A 20,208-nucleotide genomic window follows, 5' to 3' on the forward strand; every position below is an offset into this window, starting at 1 on the left:
AAGATGAAGATGCTTGCAGAGGACTTGGGGCATATGGAGATACCCACGAGCTCAGTGCAGAATGCTGATAGAGGGGCGAAGTGCGAAGGATGCTAAACCAGGAGTCAGAGGAACCATGTCTAGTTCCACTTCAGCTGCCCTCAGTACCTTTGGCCTTGGACAACATCAGTTAAGCTTCCCGAGTCTTTCCCTTGTCTGAGAAATGAGGCTACTTGCCCTGTATATCCCCCAAGACTCTTGCGAAGAACAGACAAGACATGCCAGGCAGTGGCATTTTAAAGAAGTACATAAAAAGGATGGGCTTAAAGCCAGAATTAGAATTCTGAGCTTTTTCTCCCAGAGCATCCCCTGCCCCCAGGTTTCTTATGGCTCTCAGGCATCAGGAGCTGTGTTTCTAAGGCCGAGGATCCAGGAGTGCACACTGTACCGCTCACACCTCTGTACAACCAGGCTGATCGCATCCTGTTCTTAGTCCTCCCCAAATCTGTAGCCATGGTTACGGTGAAAGACCGCAGTTACCCAACTCTCATTCTCTCTCCTCACAAGTGTTAGGTGAAAGTTTGGAGCCAGTTTTTGTGGGTGTGGTAAAGTAGCTAGGTGAGGTTTTATTTTTGGAAGGCTCAAACCTCTGAGGTCATCTGTGAGTTAGGAGTGGCTAGGGTGGGGCGGTGTCGTTTCTTTTCCATAAATAAAGCTCCTGCGGGACTCCAGCCACTGCTGCTTAGGTCTCCAACGTCATATCCTTTAGGAGGAAAGGATGTTTTTTGAAAAAACAAGAGGACAGCCAAACACTTACGTGATTCAAGGGCTCCTACACAGGTGGCAATTAAAAGATAGACCTTAAATTAAAAGTTACATAATTCTTTCTCAATACCAGAGAGGGGTATTTAGGGTTTTTCAAACTGCAGCACTAACAGAATGACAGACTGATGTCTTTTTCTCAGGGGTGATGGGGGAAGGGCTTACAGGCTGGAAACTAATGGTGTGGCAAAAATATACAGTTATGTGACTTGAAAGCAGCACAGATAGGGTCCTATTTTCCTTTCCATTTCCTCCCTTCATTTAATGTTAGCAGAAGTTCAAGGCAATTAAAAGTCAAATGTTACCTTATTACAGTGGTAAGGCTTAAAACGCCCATGCCAAATCAGGGGGAATGAACAGAAATATCGTTATTTCAATAATAACTCACTCCTGTGGAATGTTCAGCGTGACTCAACGCTTCTGAGTCACCAGGCTTTGGGTCACAGCCTCTGTTGTCCCAGAGGGTAAGCTGTGTAGAAGAAGGATCCTCACCTGTTCTCAGCATGGGTGGAAATCTGCATTCCCAACAGCACAAGGGGAATTTTTCCTTTTGATCATTTTGATAAATAACAGTTGATACATGCAAAGGACATATATTATTAAGCTAAGATATTGAGTACCATTAAGTACCAGGCAGATAGCATCTTTTGCCCTACCATCTTCCTTCCGAAGATATGGCATTTTTTTGGTCGCCAATGTGGCTGTCTCCTTGTTACCTCTACCAGCTTTACTCCTTCCCTGATCTACCCTGTGTACCCAACACATTCCTCCTCATGTCTGAAATCCCTCTTCCAAAGGCGAGCACAGTGACAGGATTCCTACTTTACCCAAGACTCCACTTTCTGCAGTTCTAATACCCTGCCATATGAAAACATTAGTGAGAAAATTCCAGGAATACACAATTTACAAATCTTAAGCTGTGCACCATTCTGAGGATTTTCATGACATCTTGCATTGGCCAGTTTGTACAGCTCAGGATATGAATCACCTATATGTCATTCCCTTAAGTAGCTGTCTGAGTTATGAGACTGACTGCCAAGGTATGGTGGTGTTATGCTAAAAAAAAAAAAACCTCTCACTTAATGAGCTCATATGATGAGACCTGATCATCTGTGATCACATGGAGAGGGGGAAGGTCCCCTTCTGTCACAGGTCTACAGGAAAGGAATAGGATGGAAGAGGGAGGGAGGGGGGAATGGGATCATACAAGTGAGGGATAACAATCAGGATATAATCTGAATAAATTATTTTTAAAAATCATAAAAAGATGGACTCATATAACAAGGGTACTGATGTCATCAATTTTACTGTTATACATAATGTATGCCTGTTTTAATATATTATGATTACTCTTTTATTATTTTTACTGTTAATATTTTACCATGATTAATTTATGAAATAAAATTGATTGCAGTAGAGACAGATAGGCAGAAGATAGATTAAAAACAAGCACACACACACACTTATTAGTCTCACCGTCATCTCCTCATCTTGCTCCAGGTGTTCCAGATGGTGCGAGATGCTAGAGACCTCAGATCTTATTATCCCCGGGCCTGACTATGGTGTAGCCACAAGGGTGGGCTTTCTGCAGGCTGGGTATCAGCCTTTAGATTTCATCCCTCTTGAGCACTCAGAAAGCATGGCTTAGTGGGTCAGCTGTCACGCTGTTGGGCCTTGAAGGAATAGGAGGGTCATGGGAACACTTAGTAGAGGGGAGTAGCATGAGCAGTAGGTCTGGTCCTGCCTGTTAGAAGGCACACATGACCCCTGGGGATGACTGCTGCCTTAGAGCAGCCAATGCTTAACAAGGTGAGCAGGTAGGCTTCATGATGGGAAGTCTGTGGGTCCCAGGCCTCCAGCTTGGCTTTTGACTTTTTGACGTTTTCCCTGGTTTAATTACCTTATACTCACAGACTGAGGCATGAGGGGGCAGCTATGTGTGTGCCACTCAGTGTGTGCCCTGGGACAATCACTTAGTTCCCCTAGGCCTCAGGTTCTTTATCCCCAACATGGGGGCACTCCAGAAGAACCCACAAGTAAGCCAGAGGATAACACATAACACATTGCATCTTTAGAAGACGGACTTTCCTCTCAATCCTTTGATGCAGGTGCATGTGTACTCCTTAAAGGCGGGCATAGTATCATCTGGTCTTGTGGTCCTTCGAGTGATGCAGGTGATTTAAGGGATGTTCACCTAGGCTTCTAGCAACTGAATATTCAGAGTCAGGGTCGGTATCATTCTTGACATGAAGGCCAATGACAAACAGCAACAACCACAACTGCAATTGCAACAATAACACCCACAACCACCACCACCATGATGATGACGACGATGACAACAACAACAACAACAACAACAACAACAACAGTCACTCCTTGGTTCTGCCCAGGGCCAGAGCAGCCTAGAGCTCTGGGGAAATTGATTCCAATGGTGGGAGATCTCCCCGCATTCTTTCCAGAATGGAAGGGTAGCTATCACTTTGTCTAATTCCAGGGAACTTTTTCCTGCAGAGTAGTGGACGCGAGGCCCACGTGAGGTCTAGGTGCTGGAAAAGTGTGGGTCCTTGTGTGTGCAATGACTCTGGGTTTTCAAGGACCAACAGAGCATGTCGGCCCTGTTGAACAAGTTCTGACGTGCACATTCCATCCATTACTGAGAGGCAGCGGACCTGCTCGTGAGAGCAGAGGCAGTGAGGCCTGCACTAGAGGCTGCCCTCGGCTTGTTTGCTGATGTCTGTGGGTTAGCAGATACTCATGAGTCTACCTGATTCCCTGTAATAAAAATAACACCACAGGCATCATTCTCTACACTTGAAGAAGCTCATTTCTGTCAATGCAATATGCCATTTTAGTTATTTCCTTGTAGATGCTTATGGATTTCATGTCAAGAAGTGTTAGTTAAGTATCTATTATGTGATGGAATATGCTAAAGGACAGGAGAGATAAGAGCTATGACTGGGTTTTTATCTTCAGGAAGTGTCTTCCTGAACCTTAGGACACGGCAAGTTCCTGTTCATCTTTGCCAGAAGGTAGGTCAAGTCCTGCCCCCTCCTAAGCCTTAGATTTCTTTTCTTTTGCTTTTTTTTTTTTAACTTTTTTTTTCTTTTGGTTTTTCAAGACAGAGTTTCTCTGTGTAGCCTTGGCTGTCCTGGACTCACTTTGTAGACCAGGCTGGCCTTGAACTCACAGTGATCCACCTGCCTCTGCCTCCCAAGTACTGGGATTAAAGGCGTGCGCCACCACGCCTGGCCAAGTTTTTCAGGGAAGATAACAATAACGTTGACTTCGCTCATCACCCAGTATTTAATCCCTGAGCCCAGACAGTAATATACGTGTGACTTCCGTGTGGTTGGAAAGCGCCCTGCAGAGTAGCTTTTGCGTTTTGGGGTAGGCTTCTTCTGTATCCCAGGCTGGCCTCCAACTTGTTACTTAGCAGTTCAAGGATGTCCTTGAACTTCTGACCTTCCTGCCTCTTCTGTATCCCACCGGTACCCACTGAGTTTTTTTTAGTCTATTCACTTTCTAAGCCTCAGCTAAAACCTTCTTCCTCTTGAGACACTTCCGAGGCTATATTAAAGGCCAGAGTTCCTGCTTTTTGCCCCCGACTGCCCTTATATTCTTGCCACAGCCCACGTAAGCGTTAGGATAATCTCTTACTCAGCCATCTTTCGGATCTACTCCTGTCATGGGATTCCCCAATATCTCGGACCTACTTTGTTCCTGGGACATATTTACCAAAGTAACTAATAGTCATCTTTTCTAGCTGAGAAAACTTTGAGGCTTATTGAAATCAAATGACTTGTCCTTGCCCAAGGTCTCACATCTATCAAAGGTGCCATGGTAAAATTTCTACCTGCGAATACCCGGAACTCTTGCTCATCCACACGGATGTCTAAGTTCACACCCAGGACTGCAGCTAAAGAAAAGAAGATGCTTAGGAAAAGCATGCAGATTGGGATGTCAATATTCTGTAGCTGGTGAACTCTCTTAGCCTGGTTTAAAGGCAAGCTGTTCCTGAAATTCCCAGCGTAGGCACGCTCTGCAGGCAAGGATGATTTGCTTCGGTGGCCAGTGACCTTTTCATGGGATACCACGTGGAATTTTAAGACGACATTATTTGAAGGGAGCTGCTTTCATGTTGTTCGGAATTCCTGCCTGCTCACATTCTTGAACTGATGAAATTACATATAGTGACTCCAGCTGCCACACAAATTAAGTCCAGGGTATGTGAGTGTGTGCATGTGCATATGTATGCATGCATGTGTGCATGCGTACATGCGTGTGTGTGTGTGTGTGTGTGTGTGTGTGTGTGTGTGTGTAGTATCTCACTACCCTATTGCTATTACTACAAAGTGCCTGCCCCTGTTCTTCCCAGAGTGCCTCTCTTTGCTGCCGTCTATGTCCCATTATTGAGCCTGAGTTGTTGACATTAGTGAGGCGGGGGAAGCCGGGAGCTGCCATCTCTGCTCCCTGTGGTACAGCGGTTTGTTTCGGTTTCATCTTGCTACCTGCTATATACACGCAGGACATCTTTCTTTTCTAAGACTTCCCAGAAAGGGCTACATGATGACAAATAAACATGCTGCCAGATCTCTGGGTAAAAGATTCAAAACTGAGCTGAAGGCAAACTATGTTTAGAAATTTGTTTTTTTCCTAGGGAACTGGGTGAGCACAGGGGATGCACCATAAGGCAGGATTAGTTACGTGTCCCAAAGGGGATTCAAACAAGTGGTTACGGGAACGGCAGGGCAGGCTGAGCTCACCTCTGTGAAGAATGTATGGAAGATGCGGGCAGGTGAGCTTTGCCTGGGCACCTGTAAGGTGATGAGGCAGAAAGAGTGGGAGAGAAAAGGGAACAGGCATTTTTCAAGAAGAGAGGTGGCTCTGAGGAGGAATCCAGGTAAGATGGCTCAGGCTCCAGCTCAGATCTGGAGGTTTCAACCTCCCTGTTACTATGACAATACTCAACTAGCTTTCTTCTCTGATGCTCCCTCTTCCTGGGCTTTTCTCCAGCTGCTTTAAATGCCAGGGCATTCCAGGGAGCAGGAAGGCACATGGCAGAAATCCCTCAGGGCTATGGCCTATGGAGGAGACTGCTAGGAAACGCTCTTTCCCTCCATATGTCATGAGCTGTTGTGACTTGAAAGCCCAGGGATGAGGATCACCGCTGACACATCAGGCCTGAGAACCCTCAGGTGTTTTTCATGTTTGATCAAGGAAGTAGACTGCTGTACGAAAGCTTGAGTGAGCAGTGGTTGTGTTTCTATGTCTACCCACCCCCAACTCCAACCAGGCTCTATCTCTTTGTAGAACTTTAAATTTGATGGAATCCTGGTTTCAGATCTGTTACAAGGCCTTAGGCAACTAGAGCTGGTTTAGTTCAAAGGGATTCTCTCTCTCTCTCTCTCTCTCTCTCTCTCTCTCTCTCTCTCTCTCTCTCCCTCTCTCTCTCTCCACACACACACACACACACACACACACACACACACACACACACACCCTCCCCACACTCACCTTCATACACAAAACCATACATACCCACCATACCTACACAGAAACGCCATATGCACACACTCACACTTCTTACACACATACTCTCACACACACACAGACACCCACACCCTCCCCATACTCACCTCCATACATACACATACACTCATCCCTCACACCCACACCCATACATACCTAGCCCTGCCCCCATACACACACATACCCGCCCACACACCCTCCCTGTCCCTACTCTCACACACAAACACTCACTCCACACTCACACCCATACATACCTGCCTCTACCCCTCACATCTGTTCACATACCCTTGTGTACACACACACACACACACACACACACACACACACACACACACACACACGCTGGAGGTAGGGAAGAGAGACAGACAGGGCAGAGGGAAAGACTAAGGGGAGAAGGGAGAGAGAGAGGGAGAGAGAGCTTGCATAGCAACACTGCCAATATTTAACATAAGTTTGTGGAAACCAAATGAGGTTTGGGGTGAGCTTAGAGATGGGAAGTGTGTAAAATGGGTGTGCCCAGCAAAGGAGATTTTTGTGATTCTTACTTCCAGTTCTCCAGTTAGCAGAGTGCCCTACTTGTGGCCCAATCTGGCCTGAGTTTCTCTTTCAGAGGACAGCCTGGGTCAGTCCTACCTGCCCTAACATCAGTTATCAGAACATGAAGCATTCCGTTGACAACGTCCTGACCCACCTCCTGCCGCCGCCATGTTTGCCATGTTTTTCAGCTACAGAAGGACAGCCCCTCTGTCTTAGGAGAGAATAAATTAACCACATACACTGTAGTTAAAATGGTGCTGGTGAGGGGCGAATGCTCAGTGGATGTTAGCTTTGTCTATCTGTTTCCCTGTCGCATTTGTCCTGTGGTCTCTGCTGTGGTCCAGCGGCAGGGAGCTGGATGTACAGAAGGGACCACAGTGATGACTCCCATGTGTGTCATGGAAAGACGGCTTTCATATTTCAGACCCCGGGAGGACAGTAAAGCTGTAGCAAAGACTGACACCTGTACAGCTCCCACCAGGGAGGGGTGAGATAGGGAGGGTTTAGTGGCTTGACTTTTCTTCTGGAGTCTTGTATAATGTAGGGATCATACTGGTTGAAACCCTCCTTGCCTCCCTAACAACGCCCAGACGATGGCTGCTCTCCTTCTCTTCCCTGCTCAACACTGGCCTCTTCCTCTAGGCATCTTATGCCCAGTTTGGTACTAGCACATGCAAGATGCTCATAAAGGCCTTGCCAGTGAATGGAGTGATTGACCCCTTACTGTTTAGGGAGATGGACAAAAATGGAGTTCAGGGTGTCTCTCTGAGGACTTTGTTGCCCTCGCTGGGGCTAGGACACTTACATTGGACACAACCACCCTATCTATACACATTTTCACAGTCTTCTGCAAGCCTGGGTCATGGGGTGAGAAGGAACAGACTAAAACCAGGGTCCAGAAGGAGTGGAAATGCCTTGGACTAAGCAAAGCTTTCTGTTGCAGCTCAAAGCAGTAGCTTATGGGTCAAGGAATCTGATTAGCGATCTGGGGAGCTAGCCCAGCGGGAATCAAGAAGCTGGTAGCAGAAGTTCCAGAAAGACACTGCCCTGACCTGGACAGTGAGTGAAGACATGGTAGCAGTAGCAGAGACAGACTCGTCCTAGGGAAGATGCGTCTCTCAGCTCTAGATGAAGCCAGGCAGTGACTGCAGGCACTTGCAGTGTGGCAGGTCCCTGAAGGTACAGTCTGAGTCTCTCTTTTTTTTTTGTTTTGTTTTGTTTTGCTTTGAAAGTTTCCCCACAGCCTCTAGCAGTGTCACACACACAGAGGTGTTTTAAGAAATGCTTGTGCATTAAAAAAATGCAGCCCAAGTCATGTTGAGACAGCCTTCGCCTTCTGAAGCAAGGCCACCTGTCTTCCTGAGAACTTTTACCATTTTCCCTTCTCAGTGGGGACCTGAAAATGAGTGGTCAATAAAAAGTGAAACATCCAGCTTCCCTGACCCTGGAAAAGATTGGTGAGACTCACTCTTTCTTTCTTTCTTTCTTTCTTTCTTTCTTTCTTTCTTTCTTTCTTTCTTTCTCACTGACAGGCTCACAGTGTGTGGTAGCACATGGCTTTAATCTCATCACTTCCGAGGCAGAGGCAGGCGGGTCTAGATGAGTTTGAGTCCAGCCTCGTGGACACAATGATCTCCAGGAGAGCCAGAGCTCCATAGAGAGACCTTACCTCAAACATCATGCCTGCACACCATCTGGGGTGGGTGGGTTGGCAAGACAGGCTCTCACGATGGAGCTCTGGTGGGCTTGGAATGCAATCGGTAGATTAGGTGGGCCTCAAACTCTCAGAGAGTCATCCCCCTGCCTCTGATTCCTAAATTCTAGGGTTAAAGTGTGCCACCATGCCTGGTGAGGCTTACCTTCGGGAGACCCTCTAGACCTTCCAGAAAGCTAGTGCTTTCCCCTACTTGCTGGGCTGAGGTGCACATGCCTGTGTAGTCAGAAACCAGGAGTCCAACCAACTCCAAAATTTCTAGAAGAATGGTTTTGAATATCTCTTGCTATAACTTAAGCCCAACGGCATCAAATAAGAGATCAGACATTGTAAGTTATGCCACATATTATGGTAAACTTTGGCACACAGTGAATCTGTAAGGCTGTAGATAAGAACCCGGAGAAAAGAAAGTGGTTTGACCATTCCTGAAACACTTAAACATAGAATTATCATATGATTTAGTGATTCTACTTCCTGGCATACACTCCAAAGAGCTAAAGACAGGTGTTCAAGGAAACCCTTGTATGTACATATTCCCAGGAGTATTAGCCACAGTAGCTAAAAGGAGAAAAACTCACATGTTCATAAACCCAATAGGCAGATTGAACAAGTGGTGGTGTATATACAGCAGAGTAAGATCTGGATATGAAAAGGATGAAGTGCTAGTAAAAGTTACAACACAGCTGAATCTTAACCGGTCATTCCATGCCACATGCTGCATACACAAAATTCCTGGAACAGGTAAGTCCACAGAGGTGGACTACAGGTCAGTGGTTGTCAGAGACTAAGAACAGGAAGCAGCTGGGAGAAGCTGCTTAGTGGGTATCTTTTGGAGGCAATAAAGGCATTTTGGCTATAGATAGCAGTGATGGTTGCATGGTAATTCCCACTGAACCGCTCACTTTATAACAGTTAATTTTACATGATGTTCATTTAACCCCAATAAAAGATTCAGGAGATGATACAACATTTCTTGAAAACAAAGGATGGCATAGCCATTTTTCTTGACTGTCTGAAGGTGTGAAGTGTTAACGATCCCTCAGTGTATCCACCCATTCCGATATCAGATGCTGAATGGCCACACATCAGTGATGCTGTCCCTTTGCTCTTGGGCCCCATCTTGAAGGGATAATATTTTTGAAACACTAAACTCTTGTTCCTGGAAAATGTCAGTCAGGAACATCTGACCTTCCCTGTATGGCACATGTCCCATGACTGCCTCCTCCCTTGGCGCAGACAGTCTGAAAGAGGTATTCTTTTCCATGGGAAAGTGGCGCCATCCAGCCACTACAAATCACAAACTCAGGCTTTTTCCTCAGAGAGGCTGGTGAAATGATACTCCTGCTGAGAAGAATGCTGTCATTGGAAGTCAGCTTGTGTGTCGTGCCACCCGGCAGGGCATTGCTTTCTTCCCAACCCAGTGAAGGCTTTGGTCCAAATATCCCACAGGGCAGAGTCTGACTTTCTAATTTGGAAGCCAGGAGAGCTCTGAGCAGGCTGTGTCTAGGTGGGGTGGCAGGCTAATGTGCCTCCTTTCCCGGTGAGGGCTTTATTTCTGGATGGTGAGGGTCACCCACGTGACCAGGCTAGAGGCTTTCATCTAGGCCACTCTGTGCTAAGCTGGCAACTGTTACTCAGTGGACTGCGGGCCTCAGGCAGCAGGTGATGTTTTAGGTTAGGAGTGAAAAGTGGAGAGAGCAGAGGGAGGGTGGAAGCCAAGGGGTAAGTCCACAGGACTAGATTTAAGAGTGATGCACTCTCTTTGTTCCCTTTGAAATTCCTCCTTTGCGGAAAGCCGAAAAAAACAAAAATATACTGTGATGTGTTCATTAGGCAATCTGGAGGGTGGGTGGGAGCCAGTGATGGCTGTTGTCTTTGTGTGCCTCAGATTCTCAGCAGGAACCCCCGAAGAAACGATTGAGAAGCTCGTGTGCACGCAGAAGCTCCGTGGAGCTCAGAAAGATTGGATGGACGTTTGTTTACTCCAGTGTCTATGGGAGGGGCACTTTGACTACAACTAATTCCTGTGTGGTCTCATGCTGGTGTGTAAGAGTGGCTGCCTGGAGTTTACAGGTCATGGCCCAGGCTGTGGGTGTCTGAGGACCACAGGCAGAAAGGACATTGAAAGCCTGTACTTTGTCCCACCCACGAATCTGCGTATGAGTTAAAGATGAGGAACCACAGGAAGAAGGGAGACAGAGTTGGTGTCTGTCTTGAGATGGTGAGAAAATAAGGATGCTCCTAGCCCAGACCGCTGAGTTCTCTTATTCACAGTTCCTGTTGTCACATGTCATTTAGGCTCATACACAGCCTGTCCCCTGTGTCATTCTGCTCCATTGTGCGAACACTGGCGGAACTTCCCAGTCCTTACATCTTCTCTCCCTGTCTTCAGGCCTAGCCTCTACCCCATTTCTATATCCTTGACCCCTGACCTTTTCCCTAGTAGAATATTCTGAAGATGTACATTTCTCTAATATGCAACTATCTTCTCATAGTTGTTTAAATATTTTTCTATCTTCTGGCAACTTTCTTTTATTAATAGCAAAACAAACAAACAAACACCCTAAAACAATCATTGCCTATGGGCTTCTCTTAAACCTATTCATCTTGAAATGAGAGCCTTTTGGAAGAGAAAATAAAGTCAGCTGAAAAAGACTGCAGGAAGGAGAAGTTACAGCGTTAAGAGTGAGGGTAAGCCTGGAGTGGGTTATAAGCACACTTGTCTCTTCAAGTTTAAGCCAAGAATGTAGAAATGGCTATGGTTTCTTTCTTAGAGACAAATGCCAGGGGCAGTTTGCTTACAATAGTGAGAGCGAGTGCCTCTTCAGGCATGAGGACGGGGCCCCACCACTGCCACAGTCCCTTGAGACCTTCCCATGACAAGGAAATCCCAGGTTTGTGTGCAGTTCCTTTTAGAACTCGGCCACCCTTTCTAGTCTCCACTGAGTTTATTCTGGTGCCCCAGATTGTCCTCTGCTCAAACAGCAGTGGACAATGTTGGGGAAAGGGTGGACCCCTGGCTTGTGGCCCTAGGGACTGCCCTGGAGGGAGGCTGCTGTAGATTGTCTCTTTGCTGCTTAGAGGAGGGAAAAGTCTATCTTGTCACTGTCCTTATCTCTCTCACTGTAACCATGACCAGTGTCATGTGTTCCAGTTGTTTACCTGGAGCCTTTCTCATGGAACAAATGAGTTAATGTTGGTGTCTGGTGAGGACGGCCAACTTCTAGCTGGTCTCCAGGCCCATTCTCATTTTGAGACCAGTTTCCCTGATCATCAGAGCAAACCCTGGAAGAGCTTTAGTTACTTAAGGCACCCGGTATGCGGTCTCCCTGCACAGTGTTTGGGAACGCCGGAGGAAAGTTAATGATCGAAGTGGCAGAAACAGGTGAGAAAGGGATACTGTAGCTATTGTCATAAAAGACGAGGTCTAGCTGAGTCTCTACAAGATCTAGGGTTTGTCCCAGAAGCCACTCCAGGAAGGTTCGGCTTTTAAGTGTGTGTGATCTTTCATTTGTTCTCTGCCATCCTTTGAGTGCTGTGTTTGTCCCTGTAGACAGAAGTCCTGGTGACGCTGACCTTAGATGGCACTGGAAATTCCAATGGTGCTTGGGTTCTGGCCCCTCCACGAGTAGGCTGTGTGACAGTGGCATTCACTTCCCCTCCTTGAAGCCTAGTTTGCTCATAGCTGAAGTGAAAGCGGTTGAAGCGTTTCATCTCTAGAGCGTTTCTTTTCTGTTTTGCCCCCTTTTTTCCATTTGAAGTCTCTGAATCGATAGCTACTTCCTCTTCATCAACAAGCAGCCTCTGTTCACTTAAGAGTCTTGAGGCTGACATAATATTCAAACCCCACCATGTTGGGATATGAGATACACCTGAATCACCTCTTTCAGGATACAGGCTTCGCTGGTCAGGATGAGAGGACACCACAAATATACCTGAGCTATAACTGATGTCCAGATTTAGACCGACTGCATACTAGACTGATACTTTTGTGAGGGTTAGGAAAAAAATATGGGTCATCTGTGGGTTGACTGTGCTGCAAGCCCTGTGGGTCAATGCCTGTCAGCTAGAATTCTGGCTACTTTTAGTCCCATGGGCCTCTGAAGTTCTTGTGCAGCAAACAACCTCCACATATACTTATTAGCTGAACATGGTTTCTTTTGGCTCTGGCCCTTTAAGCTGAACAATAGAAAAGAAGAAAGATGAGGCAAGCCTAGACTAACGCATGTCTCTGATAAGACAAAGAGAAGACTTTTGTCATTAACGCCTTAAAATATTTATTAAAAAGGCACCATCTAGCCCATGATGCTGCTATGTCCTGAGCCCACACACCATCTGCTGTAGGTAGCTTCAAGGGGCAATAATAATAAACCTCACATTTTATAGAGTCTTAAAATTTATGTAGCACATTAAATGTACTTACTTTTTCAATTGGATTCTGATTCTAACCATTGCCCTGGTGAGTACTAATTATCTGGGTTTTAAATACAAAGGAAATGAAGCTGAGTGAGTCAAAGACTTGTTCAAGGACAGTTGATAAGTGGTCAAGTCAGTTACTGAACGCACGGCTGTCTAGCTCCATCAAAATTTTTTGTTTGTTTTTTTCTATGCAGAGTATTTAAGATCTGGATCTGGGTACTGGCACTGGCACTGGGTCTGGAGTCTGGGATCAGTCTCACCAGGACATTTTCTTCATTCTAATGAAGACAGGTCTCTCACACTGGTGTGGTGTGGTGACTAACATTTTGGAGAGGTGGTAGCAGATATTGCAACTGAAAAACTGTTTCTGCTCTTTCTCCTTTTTAAATGAGGGAGTGATCCCCAGAGATTCAATCACCTAGTTAAATGGATGGGTCATCCTTGTGTGACACTAGTCCAGAATTATCTCAAAGTTTTAGGAATTCCTCTGCCAGGCCTCTCAGGAAAGCCGTACCCCTACGCTGTCTCCCCAGGCAGCAGCCCCCAGTCTCCGTTGTCCAGGTCTTCATATAGTTGGCCCACTTCTCTTCTCCTCAAACCAACCCTTATCAGGCCAGTACTCTTTCTCCAAGCACAAATCTGAGAGTACCTTTCCACTACCTAATGACGGCTTAGTGAGGCTGGAAAAAGGCATCGCGCTCTTGGCAGGAGAGGGCATAAGCCCCTTTCCATGCGGCTGCTCTAACTTGCCATTGATGTGGTGGAAGCCCTTCCCTCCACCCACAATTCCTCTTCCCTGGAATGCTAAGCATCTTCAAGATCCTGACTACACACCACTTCTGAAGTGCTGCCTTCCCAGGTGACCCTTGCTCCATCTTCTGTTACTATTGTGTGATGTACATTGCTCTGAACTGGAGTTTATTCTTAACATTTCTTTGCCAGCCTGGGGTTCTTCAAAAGGAGAAAGTACATCATCACCACAGATCCCAAAGCCCTGGCACCTTGCCTAGCACACAGTAGGTACAGTCAGTAATGCTTAGCTAATGGGTGGAGTGGATGTGCCTCCTCTATGATAGCACACAGTAGGCACAGTCAGTCATGCTTAGCTGGTGAGTAGAGTGGATGTGCCTCCTCTATGACAGCACACAGTAGGCACAGTCAGTCATGCTTAGCTGATGAGTGGAGTGGATGTGCCTCCTCTATGATAGCACACAGTAGGCACAGTCAGTCATGCTTAGCTGATGAGTGGAATGGATGTGCCTCCTCTATGATAGCACACAGTAGGCACAGTCAGTCATGCTTAGCTGATGAGTAGAGTGGATGTGCCTCCTCTATGACAGCACACAGTAGGCACAGTCAGTCATGCTTAGCTGATGAGTGGAGTGGATGTGCCTCCTCTATGATAGCACACAGTAGGCACAGTCAGTCATGCTTAGCTGATGAGTGGAATGGATGTGCCTCCTCTATGATAGCACACAGTAGGCACAGTCAGTCATGCTTAGCTGATGAGTGGAATGGATGTCCCTCCTCTATGAAAGCACACAGTAGGCACAGTCAGTCATGCTTAGCTGATGAGTGGAGTGGATGTGCCTCCTCTATGACAGCACACAGTAGGCACAGTCAGTCACGCTTAGCTGATGAGTGGAGTGGATGTGCCTCCTCTATGATAGCACACAGTAGGCACAGTCAGTCATGCTTAGCTGATGAGTGGAATGGATGTGCCTCCTCTATGATAGCACACAGTAGGCACAGTCAGTCATGCTTAGCTGATGAGTGGAATGGATGTCCCTCCTCTATGAAAGCACACAGTAGGCACAGTCAGTCATGCTTAGCTGATGAGTGGAGTGGATGTGCCTCCTCTATGACAGCACACAGTAGGCACAGTCAGTCACGCTTAGCTGATGAGTGGAGTGGATGTGCCTCCTCTATGATAGCACACAGTAGGCACAGTCAGTCACGCTTAGCTGATGAGTGGAGTGGATGTGCCTCCTCTATGATAGCACACAGTAGGCACAGTCAGTCATGCTTAGCTGATGAGTGGAGTGGATGTGCCTCCTCTATGATAGCACACAGTAGGCACAGTCAGTCACGCTTAGCTGATGAGTGGAGTGGATGTGCCTCCTCTATGATAGCACACAGTAGGCACAGTCAGTCATGCTTAGCTGATGAGTGGAGTGGATGTGCCTCCTCTATGATAGCACACAGTAGGCACAGTCAGTCACGCTTAGCTGATGAGTGGAGTGGATGTGCCTCCTCTATGATAGCACACAGTAGGCACAGTCAGTCATGCTTAGCTGATGAGTGGAGTGGATGTGCCTCCTCTATGATAGCACACAGTAGGCACAGTCAGTCATGCTTAGCTGATGGGTGGAATGGATGTGCCTCCTCTACGATACAATTAATAAAGCGGCTTGCTGGGTGCTTATTATCTTCTTGGGTTTTATCCTGAGACTTTTGCCTCTTTTCATTCTGTAGGCAGAATGTTGACCATACACGAAGGCCAGAGAAACGCTTGTTTTGTCACGGGCCTCTTTTCCTGAACTGTGTCATGGATAAAGATGGGGAAGCAGAATTTCAGAAAAAGCGAGGCGCTGGGTTAAGAGAAGGCACATCAGACTAAGAGGTTGATAGAACTGGACTTTAGCTCAAATGTAGGAGAGACCCTTGAAGAACTCCTGCCCCACACATAATTCTATAGAATATGAAGTTTACTATTTTTTAAAATGAAGTTTACTTTTTAAAATTATATAAAAAAACAAAACAAAACAGGACACAAGTGCACTTAATGTAGCAGTACCTTTTAGTTGTGGGGTTCCTTAGATGGCATTGATAAACTTTGTGAAAGGGTTAAGAACAAGATGCACCCACGTGACTTAAAACTTGTTCTTGGTCCCCAACAGGACTTCAGAATGATGATTCCTTTAAATAGTGGACATAGCACATGGGCGTTGTCAAGCAGGAGCTTAGGAGATGCTCGGGTGCTGCGATCCTTATTGAGCAGATTGGGGAGAGCAGGCTTGCAGGCTCCCCAAGCAGACTGGCTGGTGTTCTCTGTTAAATTAGGGCAAATGCTGGTTTCTGCTTCGGGTTCCCTTTCAGTTAGACAGGACTGGTGTTCAAAATAACAGCTATCTGTCTATCCTTTACTTAACTATTATTACGCAAATCCTCTCCGCAAAGCCCTTGAGGGAAACAGGAGCTGCTGTGCGCTCCCTTCATGGGTGGGAAGAAGAGCAAGGCCCATTTACAGAGTCAGAAATGTTCAGGAAAAAAAAAATCTGTGTCACACAAATTCTCTGGCGACTCAGAACATCACACAGGTCTCACTCCACCCCTTGGCTCCAGGACACATTTTCAGTTTGGTCAGTTTCTTAGCCCCACCGAAACTGTAGTTTCCTTCAGAATGATTTTTTAAAAAGCCATCCAAACCGGTATAGTTTCAGGAGCATCTCAAACACTGACTTTGTCCGTTGAGACAAGGTTCCTCTGCTCCTTTTCAAGTGGTTCCTACCCACAGCTGGTGTCAACTGGAGCTGAGAACTCCACCCCAAACTCCAGAAGAGCCCAAGTGGCAGGCCAGAGGCGGAAAGAAATTGCAAAACAAGCCAGAACGAAAGCAACCCAGTGGGGAGGCTTCTTAGAAATAACACCTTTATCTCACTTCTCTCTGGGGAGGATTTCACCCTTCTACAGAAAGAAGTAAGTGGGAAGTCCCCTCCACAGCACGGGGCAGCTCTCAAATGTATTTTGAAAACAACAGCACAAAGTACTACAGAAAGTTTTGAAACTCACCTTTGGGTCTCCTGGAAGACTTCCTGCAGGCGGGACCGCCGCCGCCGGATCTGCACCGGAGCTGTCTGAAGTGACTTAGGCAAAGGGTGAGGTCTGGGTCCCTCCTTCAGGACCTCCCTCCCACTGCCAGGTCCTGGGAGGGAGCGAGGCGGGGTCAGTGGGTGCCACCCATGTGGTGTGGAGGAAAGCGCCCCCTGTGTTCCCTGCTGAGGTTTCAGGGCACCCAAGCCTGCTCCTGATGTCAGGAACTTGACTTCCTGATTCTGACTGACTGGCTCCGCTGCTCCAGACCAGCTTTTCCTTAAACTAGGACACACATGCCACAGCCCCAGCCACAGCCCGGTGGTGCCTTTCCTCCGGGTCTCCCCCCCTTCCATGCCCCTACCCCGCCCCCGCGGTGACGTTCTTTTGCCCCTCCGCCCCGAGCACGCCTCCTTCCGGACAAACCGACGCCAGAGCTCTCTTGGAGCTGACAAAGCCAGCTTTGCTCACGGATGCATGTTCCCAGTATTCCAGGAGACATGGGAATGTGAACTCCAAAACCTAACTTAAGGGAAAGCATCAGCCCGGTGCTGTGGCATAGAGCCACCTTCCAGGAAGAAAAACGGTTGGGGTGTTTTAAGGGAGAGCAAGCCTCAGTGGCTCATCTCCACTACCTTAGTGTGTGTGTGCTCCAAGGCATCACTTGAAAAAAATGTCTTTGGCGGCTGGCTGAAGACACAGAGGAAAGCCATGGGAGCCACCAAGGAGCACAGGAGGCAGAGACAAGTAACTTCAAAAAGTTCTTAGGAGTTTTCCCTTTTCAGTTTATTTGTCTTTATGTGCTTATATTCAGATCTCTTGAATTTAAATCTGCCTGCAAATGTAAAGGTGAGGACAGAGAAAGGACAGCTTGCTCAGTGCCCCCAAGGCTTCCGGAGGGCAGTTGGGAGGGTGAGATGGCAGAAGCTGGCGTGTGGAGTATCTAGAGGCTTCCTCAGCATCACTTTGGGAGATCTTGCCTTGATAAGGACGTACCAAGTGTGGAGCCGGGAGCCTTTTTTCCAGTGGCAGTGCCTGAGCTGTATGGTCCCTTGGTCTTTGCATGCCTGAATAGAAGCAACTCTCACAACTGAGAAATGAGTGTTTTTTTCCTGTTTATTCAAGAGAAACCAGCTGGCTCTGTGTTGAAAGGCCGAAGAGAAAACCCAGCACTCATCCAGAAATGTCAAGAATAGTTCTGTGGTGGACTCTTTCAAAGGCAGATTAGAGATTTCATCACCCCCACCCCCCGAAATCCTGCAGAGAGAACTTGATCTAGATCTGTTGTTCCTTTGAAACCAAGTCTCACTATATAACCCTCACTGGCCAGGAACTCACATTTTAGACCAGGCTGGCCCTACAGAGATCTGCCTGGCCCTGCTATGCCACATCTGAGGGCCCCAGAGCTGGAGGAAGACAGGCCTAGGGAATGACAGCAAACCTTAAGTGCAAACCTGGTGACCTGGAGACCTTGAATCTTCCCCCCCAGACCTACAGCTTTAAACAGCACTTCATTCTGCCTGACACCCCACATGTGCAAGGTGTAACTGGCCCTCCCTTTGAGGATGGTAAGTAGCTTCTTCCCCAAGGTCACAGCTAATATACAGTGGAGCTGAGATCCAAGTCTGAACAGTTCTAGTCCAGCCTATTCCTCACCATACTTTCAGTGGGCGATAGAACAGCTTATGTGGGGAACTTCTTCTCTTGTGCTGGCCTGATGTGCAAGTCTGAGTCGACGCCTACTGGGCAGGGGAAGACAACAGAAACTACTTTCCTGAACAACTTCAATGGGTTCAGGCTGAGGTGACAGCCTAGTTGCTTTTCAGAAAAACAAACAACAACACGGAGAAATGAAACGGAGGACCTAGGGCAGCCAAATGAGCTCAGTGCTTCGAGAGTGGGACTGTCAGACACGGAAGAAGAAGAACCGGATGTTTATGTGCAGAGTGGCATCTCAGTGCTGTCTTAGTTCACAGGGAGGCAAAGCTGGTAAAAGTCTAGAACCTTCCGAGTGCCAGCAGCTTTGTGGCAGACAAACTGGGGACCTACTGGATGGCAAGAGGGCAGGCATGCTGCTGTTGTGACCAGCTGAGGCTGCGGGGCCTGTTGAGGTTCTGACACAGTGAGGAAAGAAGCCCGATACAGGCAAAGGAGTGAGCATCTGGCCGGGAGACTTTCATTCTGAATGGATGACGTGTCCCTTATGAAAAAGCAAGTCAGAGCATCCACCTCCTGCTTTGCCCCTTTGGCACTGAAATCTCAACTCCTGTGAACTTGTGAATGGCCCTAGGCAACCCCAGTGCTGTTCAGTGGTTAAAACTCTCATTAGTTTTCCTGGTCTGGGTAAGGATCTTTGAAGGGAGTTAAGAGGTTAGTGGACACCAAGTGGAGTGAAACGGAGCATTAACCCATTTAATTAAGAAGAAGAAGAAGAAACGCCCCCAAATAGCAGCTTTGTGAACCAAGACTGGAAATTTAAACCCCTTTTATGGGTGACCACCTCTCGCTAGCTTCAGCACCTGATGGGCTCTGGTTCCCTATTAGAATGTTTTAGACAAAAGCTGTTGGCTCCCTCCCAGATGTTGTGGGGACCGACAGAATATTAAACGTTGAATTTCAGCCTGCACCGGAGATGAAGACTGACTACATTTGCTCTCGCTTGGTAATGTCCTATTTCTGACAGGCCAATGGCAGTGTTGGCCAGCACAGATTCATCTGTGCAGCCACCTGTGACAGACGGGCTTCCTGTCAGATCACACACTCTGAGCGCGGAAATCAGAGCAGGGTTGTGCAGCAACAACAGAAGGGTTGCCTTCATCAGTGTGAGAACTATTAAATGGAGGGCACTTCATTATTATTCCCGAAAACTGGAGTGTTCTTGCCTGCAACACTCTGTGAGGCTCAGGCATGTCCAACCGTTATCGCTGCGACACAACAGAGTCACCTATGACACTCACGTCCAAGAGCCACAATCCTGGGGTACAAAAAGATTGAAACAAAAACACCCACACCTTGCAGTGTTTTAAGACCATTGATGATTTTTGTGTTGGGCTCCATATGGAGCTCCCCTTGGCTACGAGTGGTTCTGGGGCGGTTCCTGAGCTGGGCAGGCTTGGTAGAGGTGAAAGCGGGGCTAGAAAAAGAAGGCAGAAGGGCTGCTGGCTAGACAAAGGGTGTGGGGGGGGAGGGGGGGGAGAATGATGAAACTGTAAGTGGGGTTGGTAAGATGAGTGCAGACTTGCTCCTCGGATCCTGAAATGCAGCAGCCTCCGAGAGAGGCAAGTTCAGGACAAGCCAGCGGAAATACTACTTCACACAGTGGGTAATGAGTTTGTGGAATGGATTGTCTCCCAGAGGTGGCCCACGCTGGCAACATAAGTGGATTACAGGAAGCT

The 20,208-nt window shown here is 47.3% G+C and overlaps 1 protein-coding gene across 1 annotated transcript in view; it reads right to left on the reverse strand.

Moving 5' to 3' along the window:
* KIAA0040 overlaps positions 1–17,174 on the reverse strand; it is a 31,938-nt gene extending 14,764 nt beyond the window's left edge. The window contains exon 1 of the mRNA XM_084794628.1: positions 16,793–17,174. The gene's annotated coding sequence lies outside the window, so the exon portion shown is untranslated. The remainder of the gene's footprint in view (positions 1–16,792) is intronic.
* Positions 17,175–20,208: the final 3,034 nt, after the last annotated feature.

This window comes from Acomys minous, assembly GCF_964271855.1.
Source record: "Acomys minous genome assembly, chromosome: 1".
Lineage (NCBI taxonomy): Eukaryota > Metazoa > Chordata > Mammalia > Rodentia > Muridae > Acomys > Acomys minous.